At 43.8% G+C, this 14213-nt stretch overlaps 1 protein-coding gene across 1 annotated transcript in view; it reads left to right on the forward strand.

Moving 5' to 3' along the window:
• Nucleotides 1–14213, forward strand: part of NDUFAF2 (NADH:ubiquinone oxidoreductase complex assembly factor 2) — a 342196-nt gene that overhangs the window by 307014 nt on the left and 20969 nt on the right. Inside the window, exon 8 of the mRNA XM_073802142.1 lies at nt 3305–5587. The gene's annotated coding sequence lies outside the window, so the exon portion shown is untranslated. The remainder of the gene's footprint in view (nt 1–3304; nt 5588–14213) is intronic.

A 14213-nucleotide genomic window follows, 5' to 3' on the forward strand; every position in this document is an offset into this window, starting at 1 on the left:
TTACACTACAGAAACTGGAAAACAATAAAATTCAGTGTAGGACTGTAGGATTTTTCCCGCCACCGCAGAAAGTCACCACTGCATATCTGCCACATCAGCCCTGTGGACCTGGGTAAATTTTTTAACTTCTCCAAACCTTGGACGATACCTATCTCGCAGGGGTATTGTAGGACAATTAACTTAGAAGTTCTCTGTAAATGTAAACGTTCTACAAGTGATCGTTTTAATTATTTGAAGCAAAAGGTTAAATATAAAGTTTTAACATTTATTAAAAGTAAAGCATATAATGAGCACATTTAACTGCAAGCTTAAGATATGAAATAGGACAAGATTTTAGAAAGCACAAGAAGCAACATACTTATGTCAGTTAAAACTATGCTGTGCAAGTTACAAAACGCTTAACTCAAACTGGCCTCAACAATGAAGAGTTCACTGTCACCTAGACTCAAAAGGCCTAAAGAGAGTGCCAGCTTAATTCAGCCAGCTTAATCCAGTGGCTCAGATGATGCCATCATAGAGCAGGATGACCATGTGTCCCTGTTTGCCCAGGCTAGTCCTGTTTATGCATCCGGTCTGGTTCAGCATTTTTCTTGTCCTGTTTCATTCTCAAAGTTGTCCTAGTTTAGAAGATAAATGATAGGTTTACTTAACCAAGGTTTGGTCTCTCTGCTCGGTGTTTTTGTATCACAGATTTCACCCTCAGGTATCCCATGATACATTTTCCCCCACCTACTCCCTGTGGCTCCAGTCTCTTCCATGTGGATAGCAAAATATCTGCAGCAGCTGCAGCCCTCACAGCCTAATCCAACCCCCGCTACTGGGACAGAAAATCTCTTCCAACAGCACCTACACAAGTGCTGGCAATCACTGTCTGATTTAGGTCACATGGCCATTCCTGAAATACCCATATGGGAAAATGGATTCACTGATGGGCTTAGTCAATCATGCTCCCGCTGAGAGTCAGCATGAAATAATTCCACACAGTGCACACAACTAAGAATGAGGAAGGGTGAATTCCTCCAAGGAACAGCAAGTGATGGCCGGAGAAGAGGTGAGTGGATACTGGAGGGGTAACAAGAATGATCTGTTGCATTGCAGAGCAGTAAAAGTGCTGGAGCAGGAATCAGCTGACCCAGCTTTTCCGCTAACTGGTCCTGGGATGGTGGGCAAGCCTTTGCATGCCTTAGGCCTCAGTTTCCAGTTGGGTCAAGTGGAAAAGTAGGACTGCAGGATTCCAAAGGTTCTGTTTGCTCAAAGTGTTTAATATATGGCTATGTTCTCGCATTAGTCTTCAGGGCTATCAATTCCAGGTTTATTTTCTTACCTAACTTTTCTCACTGGGCCCAAAGAGAACTCACCCTGGCTTTATTCCTAATGCCAGAAACCTTCCCACTCCGATGGAGATCTGAAATGTTACATTGCTCCTATTAAGTAAGTCACATTCTTTAACCAGCTAACTTCCTCCACAGTTTACAACCTGTGTCAGGCCCCGGGAAGATTTGCTTCTAGTTTTTTTCCCTGTGAACCAAACAAGTCATAAAAACAGATTTATATCATGCTTTCCTTACAGCTGCATTTCATCCTACATCAAGAAATTGACTAACGTAATGGCTGAATGAATAAAACACAGCCACAATGAGTGACTGCCTTTAGCAATCTGAGAGGGAGTCATTATTTAAATGTTCCTGGTTATATTAAGTGGAGCAAAAGGCTTGAAATCGAAAGTGAGAGAAATAGGCAGCCAAGTCAAAAATGCCACCAAGCTGTAAATAAAATATGAAACTAGCTTAGAAAGGGAGCATTACATGGAAGTCAAACACTGATATACAGTCTCTAATTGTGGGACGTTTGCAAAAGGTGACGTGACACCTGTCAATTATCCATAGCGGCCAGGAAATGCAGATTATATGAATAATTCACCAATCCAGTGCCCTTTGTCTAAGCCGTCTAAGCCCAGTCCATAAAACAACTGCTGATATGAAAGAAGAAAAGATATGTTCAAATTGCCAGAGCCTTATGTCACACACGGAAGTATTTTCAAGGCAGTTTCATTATAAGACTGTGTTCCAGTTGGCACCAGTGGCTAAATAATTAACATGTGAGCCTTTATCCGGTGTAACAAAGGAGGGGGCTTGGGCCCTGGAAACTTTATATGTCCCCAAGGGGAGGCTGCATAAGAGGATCTTCAGGATCAGAAACATATCATCACGTATCTCATAATTCTCTCTCTCCCAAGTACCACGCAACCCTTTAAAAAGGCCAAGTCTGAACTTCCGTTTGGGGATCATGGAATTATAGAATCGTAAGTTTGGAAGGTCATTTAGAGACAGCCTACTCTACTGGTTTTTAGAAGCAACAGAAACCTTTTTTCAAAGAAAATCTTCAATGAAAGTACACAATGTAAGACAGATAAAAGTGGAATATTTTTCATTGATTCTGTGGACGTGGCAAGGAGGATTACAGGAGATGGCTTCGATCTGCCTCCTCAGCAGCCCCCTGGCCCAGCACCTGCAGGGATCCAACTGTCCTGTTTCACAGATGAGAAAACTGAGGCCCCTGAGAGGCGGAGGGGCTCAGTGAAGCCCCAGAGCAAGTCAGTGGCAGAGCTGGGACTGGAAGCCAGGATGCCACCTCCCGTGCGACACACATGCACACGTTCAGCTAGAGTTACAGCTTGTCTACATGGCCATGTGAGCAGCTGGGATATGGAGAAATACCAGTTCTGCAGCTCCCAGGACCTCACAAGTGAACATGAAGAGTGGAAACAACTGACTCTTTCATCTGTGGCCTGGGCCCAGACAGCCTGAGACCTACACCCCCCTGCCTCCCCCATTCCTGTGTTGGCCACAGGGCCAAGGTCAGAGGTCATGGGCCAGGTGGAAGGTGGGGCCTTGGAATGCCCAGGGGACTAGGCTGGCAGCCATAGGTAACCAGAGCCAGCCATGCGCTCCATCTGCTTCCCTGGCTGCTGTGAGAAAAAGCCTCACTGGATGGAGCTACAGAGGCGGCTGATTCCACGAGCCCCTCCAGCACCACCTTGGAGGAAGGTTTTCTCACATCTACAAGCTTCCTTCCTTCGTAATGAAGATCCAGCAGACAAAGAGGAAAAAAGGTTTCATTTCATAAGGTTTATGTAGAAAAGAGCACCTTCTTTCTCATTTTAGGCTTATATGCTGCCAAGGTTTGGTTTTGTTTTTGAAAGTTTGCAAGGAGGTTTCACTCCTGTGTAAACCCACTGGGCACAAGTGCTTTGGCCCAGGTTTTCTTTAATGTTTGCTATTTTTTTCTCTAATTGTCCCAACAGATAATGTACGGAAAGGAAACCAACTTTCTGGTGCAGGTCAAAGGCAAGTATAATTTCGAGACTTTCTGAATTTGTCTCATTTATGTATTTATTTATTTGGTTGCACTGGATCTTAGTTGTGGCAGGTGGGCTCCTTAGTTGTGGCTCCAGGGCTCCTTAGTTGCGGCAACATGGGCTCCTTAGTTGTGGCACGCAAATCCTTGGTTGTGGCATGCATGTGGGATCTAGTTCCCTGACCGGGTATCGAACCCCGGGCCCTGCACTGGGAGCGCGGAGTCTTATCCATTGCACCACCAGGGAAGTCCCTCTGAATTTGTCTCTTTGTAATCAGTCATAACTTTTAGAATGAATACATTATATTTAGTTATATAGAGAAATAATAATGTGCTGCTGGTTTTATTTGTGAAGAACTGAGGTTGAAAACTTCATGCTTTAACTGTGATCATTCCAACTAGAGTAAAACAGGAGAAATTGGGCCTCTTGCTGTTATGGCTGCTAAGAGATGAATTCTCTCAGTGCATATGTCACTATATTCCTTTATGCGAGGACAAGAGAGTTTCTTTCAACAAATAGGGGTAATTATTAAGTGAATCAATGATCATCTGAACCAATTAATGCTCATTCCAGTAATGCTTCAATGTCTCTCAAGAATGGCCTGGAACGCTCTTTCTAGTAAGAAACTGGTGGAGCCAGAGCAGCTGAGGGGGTCCTGGCCAACAGATGGGTCTCCCTGAGCCTCAGTCTCCTTATTTGTAATTTGAGTGTGATGATGATAGCAATGCCTGTCTCACGGGATGGCTGTGAGCATTATGGCTACCTCGCTGTCTGGCAAAATCCTTGCCCAGTTGGGTCATAGTCTGGGTTTCCAGAAAACTGGGGCTGTGACAGAAGCTCCCATGCAAGTTCTTTATTGTGCCTGTGATGCCAGGGAGCTGATGAGAGACGGGGGAGCCAGGCAGGGAGGGAAGCAGGCCTGTGAGAGCGTGCATCACCGGCGTGGCTACTGCTCAGGGGTGTCACTTTTTTGCAAAAAATAAAATAATAAAACACAGAGTGAACTTCGAATTTCCAATAAAGATTTTTTTTACTAGAAGTATGTACCATGCAATATTTGGGACATACTTCTGGTAAAAAATTCTTTGTCGTTGATCTGAAATTCAAAGTGAACTGGGCATTCTATGTTGTATCTGGCAACCCTGACTCTGCTACCAGCTGCTGGACCCTGTGGGACTGCGAAGTCGTGTGAAATCTGTCTTGGGATTGAGCCATTGTTATTCCCCGTCGGCCAATGGTCGGAGTGGTAAGTCCTCGAAGCCCTTCTGTGTTGCTCCCGTGGGGCTGAGTGGGTCCCCACTACACTCTGCGGTGCCAGGTCAGAGGCCTACAGTGAGGGGCAGTCAAGCTGGTCCTATGTGAGGCTGAGCAGAGGCAGCAGTGTTCAGACACGAGACAGTGGACGGTGTGCCAGAGGCATCCCCAGATGGTGAAGGGCAGTGATGGAGAGAACAAGTCTCAGAGCCTGTGTTCGAATCTCAGCTCTGCCCCTCACGAAGGCAGGTTATCTGTAGTTTCCATGTCTTACTTTCCTCATTTTTAAAATGGGGATAATAATAATACTCACATAGTAAATTTGTTATGAAGATTAAAAGCAAATATAGGGCTTCCCTGGTGGCGCAGTGGTTGAGAGTCCGCCTGCCGATGCAGGGGACACGGAATCGTGCCCGGGTCTGGGAAGATTCCACATGCCGCGGAGCGGCTGGGCCCGTGAGCCATGGCCGCTGAGCCTGCGCGTCCGGAGCCTGTGCTCCGCAACGGGAGGGCCCAACAGCAGTGAGAGGCCCGCGTACCGCAAAAAAAAAAAAAAAAAAAAAAAAAAAAAAAAGCAAATATAAAGCTCTCACAATGGTTCTTGGGACATCCTAAGTGTTTGCTCTTATTATCCTGAGATTGGTAGATTTAACTACTGGAGCTTGGCTCTTGAATGCCTTGCAACTCACTATGTTGCCAAATTTTGATCAATGTCTAAAATATTTTTTTCCCATAGGTGAGGCTAAATGTTATCATTTGGTTGTTCTTCAGCACCGAGAAGAAATATTTTCTGCCTCCACTGTGGTCTTTTATATGATCAGGAGGGAAAGGTTTTTCATGCCCCCATTGAACTGTGATCTCCCTGTGGAACCAGCTAGATACCCTGAGCCTCCCACCCCTCCTCCCAGCCCGATGTATCCCCTTCATCCAGCGCCACAGCAGCCGGTCAGCTTGACACTGTCTTCTGACACAGAGGTAAACGTATGTCCCCGTGCTTGCAGCAACGATAAATCTTGTGTATTGATCAGAATATAAAATTGTGTATATCTCCATATACTGAGATTAATAGCAGGTTTCTTCAGTTCCCTGAAACTGGCTTCTTTGGCCTAATGTTCACTTCTCAATTTTTCAAGTGGCCTGCCAGAAATTCTAAAATTTGAACCTGGGCCTCAAACACAGATTGCTGAAAAATGCTGGTTTAAAGAGTCATTCAAACAATGCTTCCTCCAGAAACCCATCTTCCTGCTCTCCTACGAGTTAGATGCTGGCCCCTGTATGCTCTTGTGGGACAGCTGCCAGCCCTCAATTGCAGCGGGACTACAGAGCAGCAGCAGCATCATGGCATGCGTGCTGGTCTGTTTCCCTGAGGCTGTTGAGCTCCTGAGGGGGCGGGAGCCACGTGTGTTCATCTGCATTTCTTTTTTTTTTAAATAAATTTATTTATTTATTAATTTATTAACTTTTTGGCTGCGTTGGGTCTTCGTTGCTGTGTGTGGGCTTTCTCTAGTTGCGGTGAGCAGGGACTACTCTGGGTTGCGGTGCCTGGGCTTCTCACTGCGGTGGCTTCTCTTGTTGCGGAGCACGGGCTCTAGGCACACAGGCTTAGTTGCTCCGTGGCATGTGGGATCTTCCCGGACCAAGGCTCGAACCCGTGTCTCCTGCTGCATTGGCAGGCGGATTCTTAACCACGGCGCCACCAGGGAAGTCCCATCTGCATTTCTAACCCCCAGCCCACTCTTGGTGCAGGCTGATTTATGGAGGCACAGTAGGCACCATGCCCAGGGCCCATGAAAATGTTTCAGTTTCTCTTAAAATCAGAAAAAAAACCCAAGTTGTCAGAGTAGAAAAGGTGTTTTCATTTTTTCTCATATCAGAAAAAAAAGAAAAGAAATTTTTGGGGCCCACAAAAATCTACTAAGGTATTTTAATTTTTTTTTTTTTTTTTTTAATGGAGGAAGGGGCCCAAGAAGGCGAAAGTACCTGGGGCCCACAAAAGTCATAATGTGATTCTGGTATTGAAAGAATAAGTAAACCAATGAGTAAATGCGTAGTGACTGTTAAAAAATGCTTTGCGCTTGACAAAGTGCCGTGAATATGTAGCTGATTATTGAAAGCTGACAATTTTATTTCTATTGTAGAGTTCCCCTCCCCTTTAGGACATCAGACTTTAAGGAGTTTCAATTATCTTTCCAAATTGTAAGCTTTTCTTAGTCATATTCTGTTCCTATGGAATAAATACTTTTGTTAATTTATTTTTATTAAAGTATAGCTGTATTACAATGTTCTGTTAATTACTGCTGTACAGCAAAGTGACTCAGTTATTCATATATACATTCTTTTTAATATTCTTTTCCATTATGGTTTATCACAGGATATTGAATATAGTTCCCTGTGCTATATGGTAGGACCTTGTTTATCCATCCTATATATACCAGTTTGCATCTGCCAATCCCAAACTCCCTCTCCTACCCTCTCCCACCCTCCTCCCCCTCGGCAACCACCAGTCTATTCTCTATGTCCCTGATTTTGTTTCTGTTTCATAGATAGGGTCATTTGTGTCGTATTTTAGATTCCACATATAAGTGATATCATATGGTATTTGTCTTTCTCTTTATGACATACTTCACTTAGTATGACAATCTCTAGTTGCATCCGTGTTGCTGCAAATGGCATTATTTCATTCTTTTTTTACGGACGAGTAGTATTCCATGGTATATATATACCACATCTTCTTTATCCATTCATCTGTTGATGGACGTTTAGGTTGTTTCCATGTCTTGACTATTGTGAATAGTGCTGCTATGAACAGAGGGGTGCATTATCTTTTTGAATTATAGTTTTGTCCAGATATATGGCCAGGAGTGGAATTGCTGGATCATATGGTAACTCTATTTTTAGTTTTCTGAGGAACCTCCAGACTGTTCTCCACAGTGGCTGCACCAACTTACATTCCCACCAACAATGTAGGAGGGTTCCCTTTTCTCCACACCCTCTCCAGCGTTTGTTATTTGTAGACTTTTTGATGATGGCCATTCTGACTGGCATGAGGTGGTTCCTCACTGTAGTTTTGATTTGCATTTCTGTAATAATTAGTGGAATAAAATCTTTAAGTGGCTTTATATGAAGAATATTTTAGTGTGGATGCAGAGGGGGCAGTGAATGCACAGAATATAAAGGCCCCACTAATCAAAGAGCTATCACAATGCACCACACTTAAAGTGAACCCAGGGTGTGGAAAGGTGAGCTCCCCCAGAAGGTGAACCAAAGTGGTTTGTTATTTTTCCAAAAAAGGGATCCATGAGCCTTAACCTTCATATATATAATATTTTCAACACCCCACATCCATGGCTCACCTTTGACAAAAGTGAACTCAAGTATTCCTGAGGTGATCTGGTGCTATATTCTATCCTCTAAGTTGGTTGATTACAAATGAATCCTATCACTTTCTCTCTTGGGACATACAGACACTAAGGACATTGACTTGCAGAATACCTTCCAAGAGATGCTGAGAATGTTCTGACCTGGAGATCACTTGAGGAGATGACACTCTGGGCTTCCTCACATTACCAAAGAGAATCTAGGCACATCTTTACCTGCAATCTTGAAGAGATTAATAATATAAGAAATAGTAGTATTCCTTATATGATTAATATAAGTATTAATAATATAAGAAGGAATCTTCACTTTCTGAAATTATTCTCGATAGGATTCGAGAATAAAGTATGAGTTCTTGTAGTATATTAAGATGTGAGAGTACAAAATGATCATAAGTGGTGAACTTAAGGAAGCAGTGTTTTTTTCCTTTTCTTTCTCTTCTAAGCTTTCTATAATGTGACTAGATCAGTCTTACAAGAATAAAACAAACAAGAGTTATAATTTATGGGGCTCCAAGACCTGCTCTAAGCCCTTTATTTACAGTTTCTCATTTAAAGAGAGAAGTTAAATGTGATGTGATTTGCAAAAGTCATTTTGCAGAACTATGCAGGAAGATGTCATGGTTCCACCTATAAAATTGGCACAAAAGCAAATCTGCTGTAGAAAACCTGCCACGTTGCTCCCTTCCTATTTTGCTTCTTTAGCAGTATGTCTGTAAGCCGGGCTTCTCCATGACTTGGTTTTCACTTGGTGCAAAGGGCAGAGAGAGTTCTTATGAAAACAGACTCTGGGCAGAATGGTCGTGATCAGGCTTCCCAGGAAAGGCGCAGCCACAGAACAGAGAGCAAGAGGAACAAAGGTCTCTAGCAAGTGGGTAACTGCCACCACTTGAGTGTCTCCAGCTATTCCAGGCATCTTACATCCATGAATAAATGTCACGATGGACAACTCTGGGGGAAGGCTCCTGTGTGCCAGGCACTATTCCGGGTATTTTTATGTTTATTAACTAATCTTCTCAATACACCAATCGAGTAGATACTATTATTACCACTCTCATGTTATAAGCAAGGACACTGAGGCAAAGAGAAGCTCAGTGTCCTGGCCAAGATCACCCAACTACTAAAGCAAATAGGTCTAGAACCCAAACCCCAGAGCTGTGGAGCCTAATGTAGGGCTCCCAACAATTCTAAGAACCAGGGACTTTCATTATCACCATCTGCCTTCGAGAGAACCTGGGATTTAGAGAGCCTAGGTGACTTCCTTGACCTCACCTAGTTAGTAAAGAGCAGTGCCAAGAAATTTCCCCAAGCAGCTGGGGCCCCTGAGCCAATGCACTGAATCTTTTCAATGCAGTCTCCACATTCAGGACAGCGCCTCCAACCTCTTTGCTGAGAATGGCTATCATAGTGACAAAGAGGCTGGTGAGCAGAGAAAGGAGGTGAAAAGGTACTTGGGCGGGGGGGAGACTACAGAAGAGGCTCTGGGGATTATGGAAGAAAGAGAAAGGGGGCCAGCTCTGTGCTTTATGGAACAGTAGTGGAACTAGTGCAGCCTTTCAAGATACAAGAAGAGGAAATGAATCAGAAAATAGAAAAGGCAGAGAGATTGAACAGAAGCATGGAGGGGAGAGAAGGGAGGGCACTAAAAGTGGAAAGAAAGAGAAGAAGGTGAACAAGTTATAGAGAAGGCTATAGTATAAGTGTCCGGGAAAGTCCTGACCACCAGCTTGTGAGGGGCCAGAGCTGAGTGGGTGAAATGACAGCTCATGGCTCAGCCCAGCCTCTGGCAGCTCCGTGGGACAGCCACATGCAGCAACATCAGGCAGGCTCTTTCTCTGTGGAGGTGAGGATTGTAAGATGAGGCCCTTGGGGCTCTGCTCACAATAAAAACATTGTACAGGCCTTCTACACATGACTCAGTGTGTATTGTGTGTCTGATTGAAAAAAAGATCGGCTTTACCTACAAGTGCTAACGTGTTGGCCAAGTTGAAACGAGTGCACTATTACATAAGAAATGAAAATACCTGGGGAGCAAGCAGTTTACCACCTTGTATGGGACATGCAGGATCCTTAGAGGAAAAGTGCCAGGCGGCTCTTTTGCCAACTGTGAGAATAGCTGTGGTTGGACTGGGTGTTTTGTTTTATTTTGTTTTGTTTTGTTTTTACCCCAGTGTTTGGCATGGAGTCCTGAACACCAAGTGGGGCCCCTGAACCCTGCCTGACACCAAATTGCATTCTCTAATGTTATTCCTGTTTTGCTTTGTTTGAGGACTGGATAACAACAACAAAGGGGAAAGGGAGAGAGTAATTAAAGTGTGTTTTGTGAAAACTTTATGCGCTAAGCCTGCAAGAAAGAAAGTGTAATGTTTAAAAGTAGGGACTCTGGGGCTAAACATAGTTTCAAGTCTTGGCTCCATCATGTCCTAGCTGTGGGACCTTTGAAAAGTTATTCAGTCTCTCTGAGCCTTAATTTTTTTCATGTGTAAGATGTGTAAAATAATAGGACCAGCCTCTGAGATCTCTTGTGAGAACTGTATGAGGTAATAGAGGCGAATAGCTTAGCTTAGAACCTGGCCCATGGTGCCTAGCAAAGGTTAGCTAGTACTATCATCTGTACAATGGGAGAGATAACCTCTCCCAGCTCCCTTAAGGGACTTTAAGGCTGAAACAAAAGATTAGCAAGATAAGAGCTCTTTAAAAAGTACTTCTTATTATCTATTTTATACTACACAGTGTGGTAAAGGCAATATTGGACACAGAGTTAGAAGACTTGGATTCTGGCCTCTGGATCTTCATCTCTTCATTTAAGGAATGGGTTTCATTAAGTCTTTTTTAAAGTTCTTTTCAACTCTTACATCTTGGGACTTCAGTGCCCACTGATGCCCCTGCCCATCTGCAGCAGGAAGGGGGAGACCCTCACTCTGGTGGACTTGTGGCTGTAGCTTCATTCCCTGCTGGCCTGCCAGGGCGCCCACTGATCAACTTAAAAAAGACAAAAAGAAAAGTACTCACACATACCTGGGAAGACGTGCCAGATACCTTAAGTGAAAAAAAGCAAATTGAAGACCTACATGTAATTCTATTGCATAAATATTCTAGAATAATTTTAAAATACAGATTTGTACATGCAAGGATTATCTGTTAGGCAGGATTAAGAGGAATTTTACTTTAGACTTTAAACATGTCTGTATTGTTTGAACCTTATACTGTGAGCATGTTTTATTTTATAAGCAAAATAATAATAATAACAAAATGTAAACAAAATTAAAACGTGTTCGTTGTAGACAGTTTAGAGGAAAAAAAGGAAGAAACATCTCTTATAATCCACCCCAACCTAGAAATATTGCTATTAACATGTTAATTTATATTCTTTCAGTCTTTCTTCTATATGTAGATATCACCTAGAAATATATATATGTATGTACAAAATGTAATCATATTGTCCATGATGTCTTGTAATTAGCTTCACCTAACCATATATTGTTTATAGGTTTCCGTGTCATTAAAGTTTCTTCTACAATCTACAGCATGATTTTAATGACTGCTTATTTTTCCATATTGTATGTGGCCAGTCTTCCACTGCTGTACATTTTGGCTGTGCTCCGTTTCCCCCCATTGTAAGTATTGACAGGCTTTTGGAGAGTAATGAATCGTTGAAATATTTGGCTTGATTCCTCTCTTTGGGTAGAGCCGCCTGCTCTGTCTTTTCTTCCTCTTTGTATCCTTCAGCTTTTGGGTGGAGGCCCAGAGAGCTCCACAAGGGGTGGTGTGTGTTTAAGAAACTCAGCTAAAGAAACAAACGGATCGCAAAGAGCTCTGAACCCAGAGTGTTGGGAAAATGCTGAGCATTGTAACTGGCCTAATGTTGCTCCCGTGAGAGATGCCATCTCCCTAGGCCTCCAAAGTTCTGGCAGGAATTTTAACTTTTCTCATCCAACTGATGACAGACGAATATTCCTCACTTCAACAGTTATGTGCAACCCCCAAAATGTTTCCTTGGGTCTGTCAAACACTCACTGGAAATGCCTACCAGCTCATCTTTGAAGATGGAAAAGCAGGCATGGTGACATCAGCAAATCAGGACCGAGGGCTGTAGGTTTCATCAAAAAGATAGCCTCTTAGACAGCGCTGGCCCCTGCTCCCTGGGCCAGGCTGTTGGTCCAGTTGTGACTCAGGAAGGAATGCCCCTGACAAGCTGCGGGCATGCCAGGGAATTACTCAGCACATGCCAACAAGTAACCTCATACGATAATCAAATGCGAGCCAATCTGTGAATGCTTTGCGTACCAGCGTATTTGGATTTGGGGCTTAGCTTTCAGGGCTTGAGTTTCACGTTTGCCTGAGCGTACTCCCAGGGCCCCTCCTGTGTGCCCTGCCTCTGCGTGCGAGTGCAGACAGCAGTCCCTCCAAGAGCCAGAGCTTGGCTCTCCCCTCGAGGTAATGCAGAACCCTGCCAGGGAACAGCTGTCTCTCATCTGTCTGCACTCCTCACTCCGGCCTGCACTGCTTCTCCATATGCCCTGGTTCTTACCAGTTGGCCAGCAATGTGGGTGACGATGCCTCCTTTTCCTGTTGGGACACTTAATAGTCATTCCTGGTATTGTCCTGGCCTTTGATGCACCTTACCAACAAGAGAGAGGTTTGTTGACTGACAACTGCTGATATAACAAAAATTCTATCCAGTCCTGGCTGTAGGAATCGGCAGAATATTACTGCATCAACAGGTCTTTGGGCTGTCGGAGAGCCTCCAAAAGGACAAAGAAGCTTACAGATTTAAGGCCCCTCACTCCTGCATCTGGCGTTTCTCCTGCAGATCTCGTGAGAACTGAGAGTTTGATGGATTTAATTTAGTATCCACATGATGGTGATATGCTCTCTGCTTTTCTGCGTGAGTTTGCTACAGAATAGCAGCCACGGTCTGGGATCCCCTTCAGCCAGAGGCCAGAGCCAAGTGACTTGGCTGGACCACCCATCTCATCAGTACCCCCTCGATGTATGTCAGAGCTTCCTCAAGGCCTTGGGTGTTCGTGTACTCAAGGTGATATTGAACATGAAGTGTTCAAACAGCAATACCTGAAGTGAGAGACAAAGGCTGGTCAATGATCCTCTTCATAATTCTCCCACTGAAGGAAGCAGTTACTTCAAACTCCAAGAAGAAAAAATTGTTCCCATGAGATAGGGCTTTTAAATTGCCCCTGCCCTGGCCACAGTACTCTCAGAGAGAGAACACTGATCTCACCAGGAGAATGTGGCTGTGACTGGAGTGCCCAGGTTAGAGATAGGAAGAGCTGCAAGTGACTCAGAAACAGCTATATTAGAGAAGCAAAGTCTCGCCCTGGAATAAGTTGATAAGGACTGAATACCTAAACACAGTACTTTAAAAAAGAAACGAGTCAGTAGTTAAAGATCCTGAAGAAAGAAGCTGACATTCCAACACACACTTAATAATAAGACCCCATGGGATGTTCAAAAGTTCTCCAGAGTAGGTGTGAACAGCTAGATTTCCCTTGTCCCATCAGTTAAGGGTTCCCGCCTCTGTTTGTTTTTTTTTTAAATTTAAATTTTTTTTTAAATTTTTTTAAATTTTAATTTATTTCTTTTTGGCTGTGTTGGGTCTTCGTCGCTGCATGTGGGCTTTCTCTAGATGTGGCGAGCGGGGGCTACTCTTCGTTGCAGTGCACACAGGCTTCTCATTGCGGTGGCTTCTCTTGTTGTGGAGCACGGGCTCCAGGCGCATGGGCTTCAGTAGTTGTGGCTCGTGGGCTCTAGAGCACAGGCTCAGTAGTTGTGGCGCACAGGCTTAATTGCTCCACGGCATGTGGGATCTTCATGGACCAGGGCTCGACCCCATGTCCCCTGCATTGGCAGGCAGATTCTCAGCTACTGCGCCACCAGGGAAGCCCCCCCCCCCATTTTTTAATAAGGAAAAACTGACGGTTGATATCTGAACCCATTATATAATGGGCTTATTACCAAATGTGGGTTCAGTAATTCTCAAAACAAAAAAAATTCCCATTCCTTTCAGAATGAAAGAACTCCTCTAACTTCTGTTAACTATAGATATATTGGGGCTGGTAGAATCCTTACTGTGTCTCTAATTTTAAGCATGGATGGTAGAAAGCAAAGGATACACAACCTAGGCAGCTATCAATACTTTTTGTAGCACTGGATATACCAGCAAGCCAAGGTCATTATGAAAGTAAAATTTCTTTCAAAGGAAAAAATGT

Source organism: Tursiops truncatus, chromosome 3 (genome assembly GCF_011762595.2).
Source record: "Tursiops truncatus isolate mTurTru1 chromosome 3, mTurTru1.mat.Y, whole genome shotgun sequence".
NCBI classification, from domain to species: domain Eukaryota; kingdom Metazoa; phylum Chordata; class Mammalia; order Artiodactyla; family Delphinidae; genus Tursiops; species Tursiops truncatus.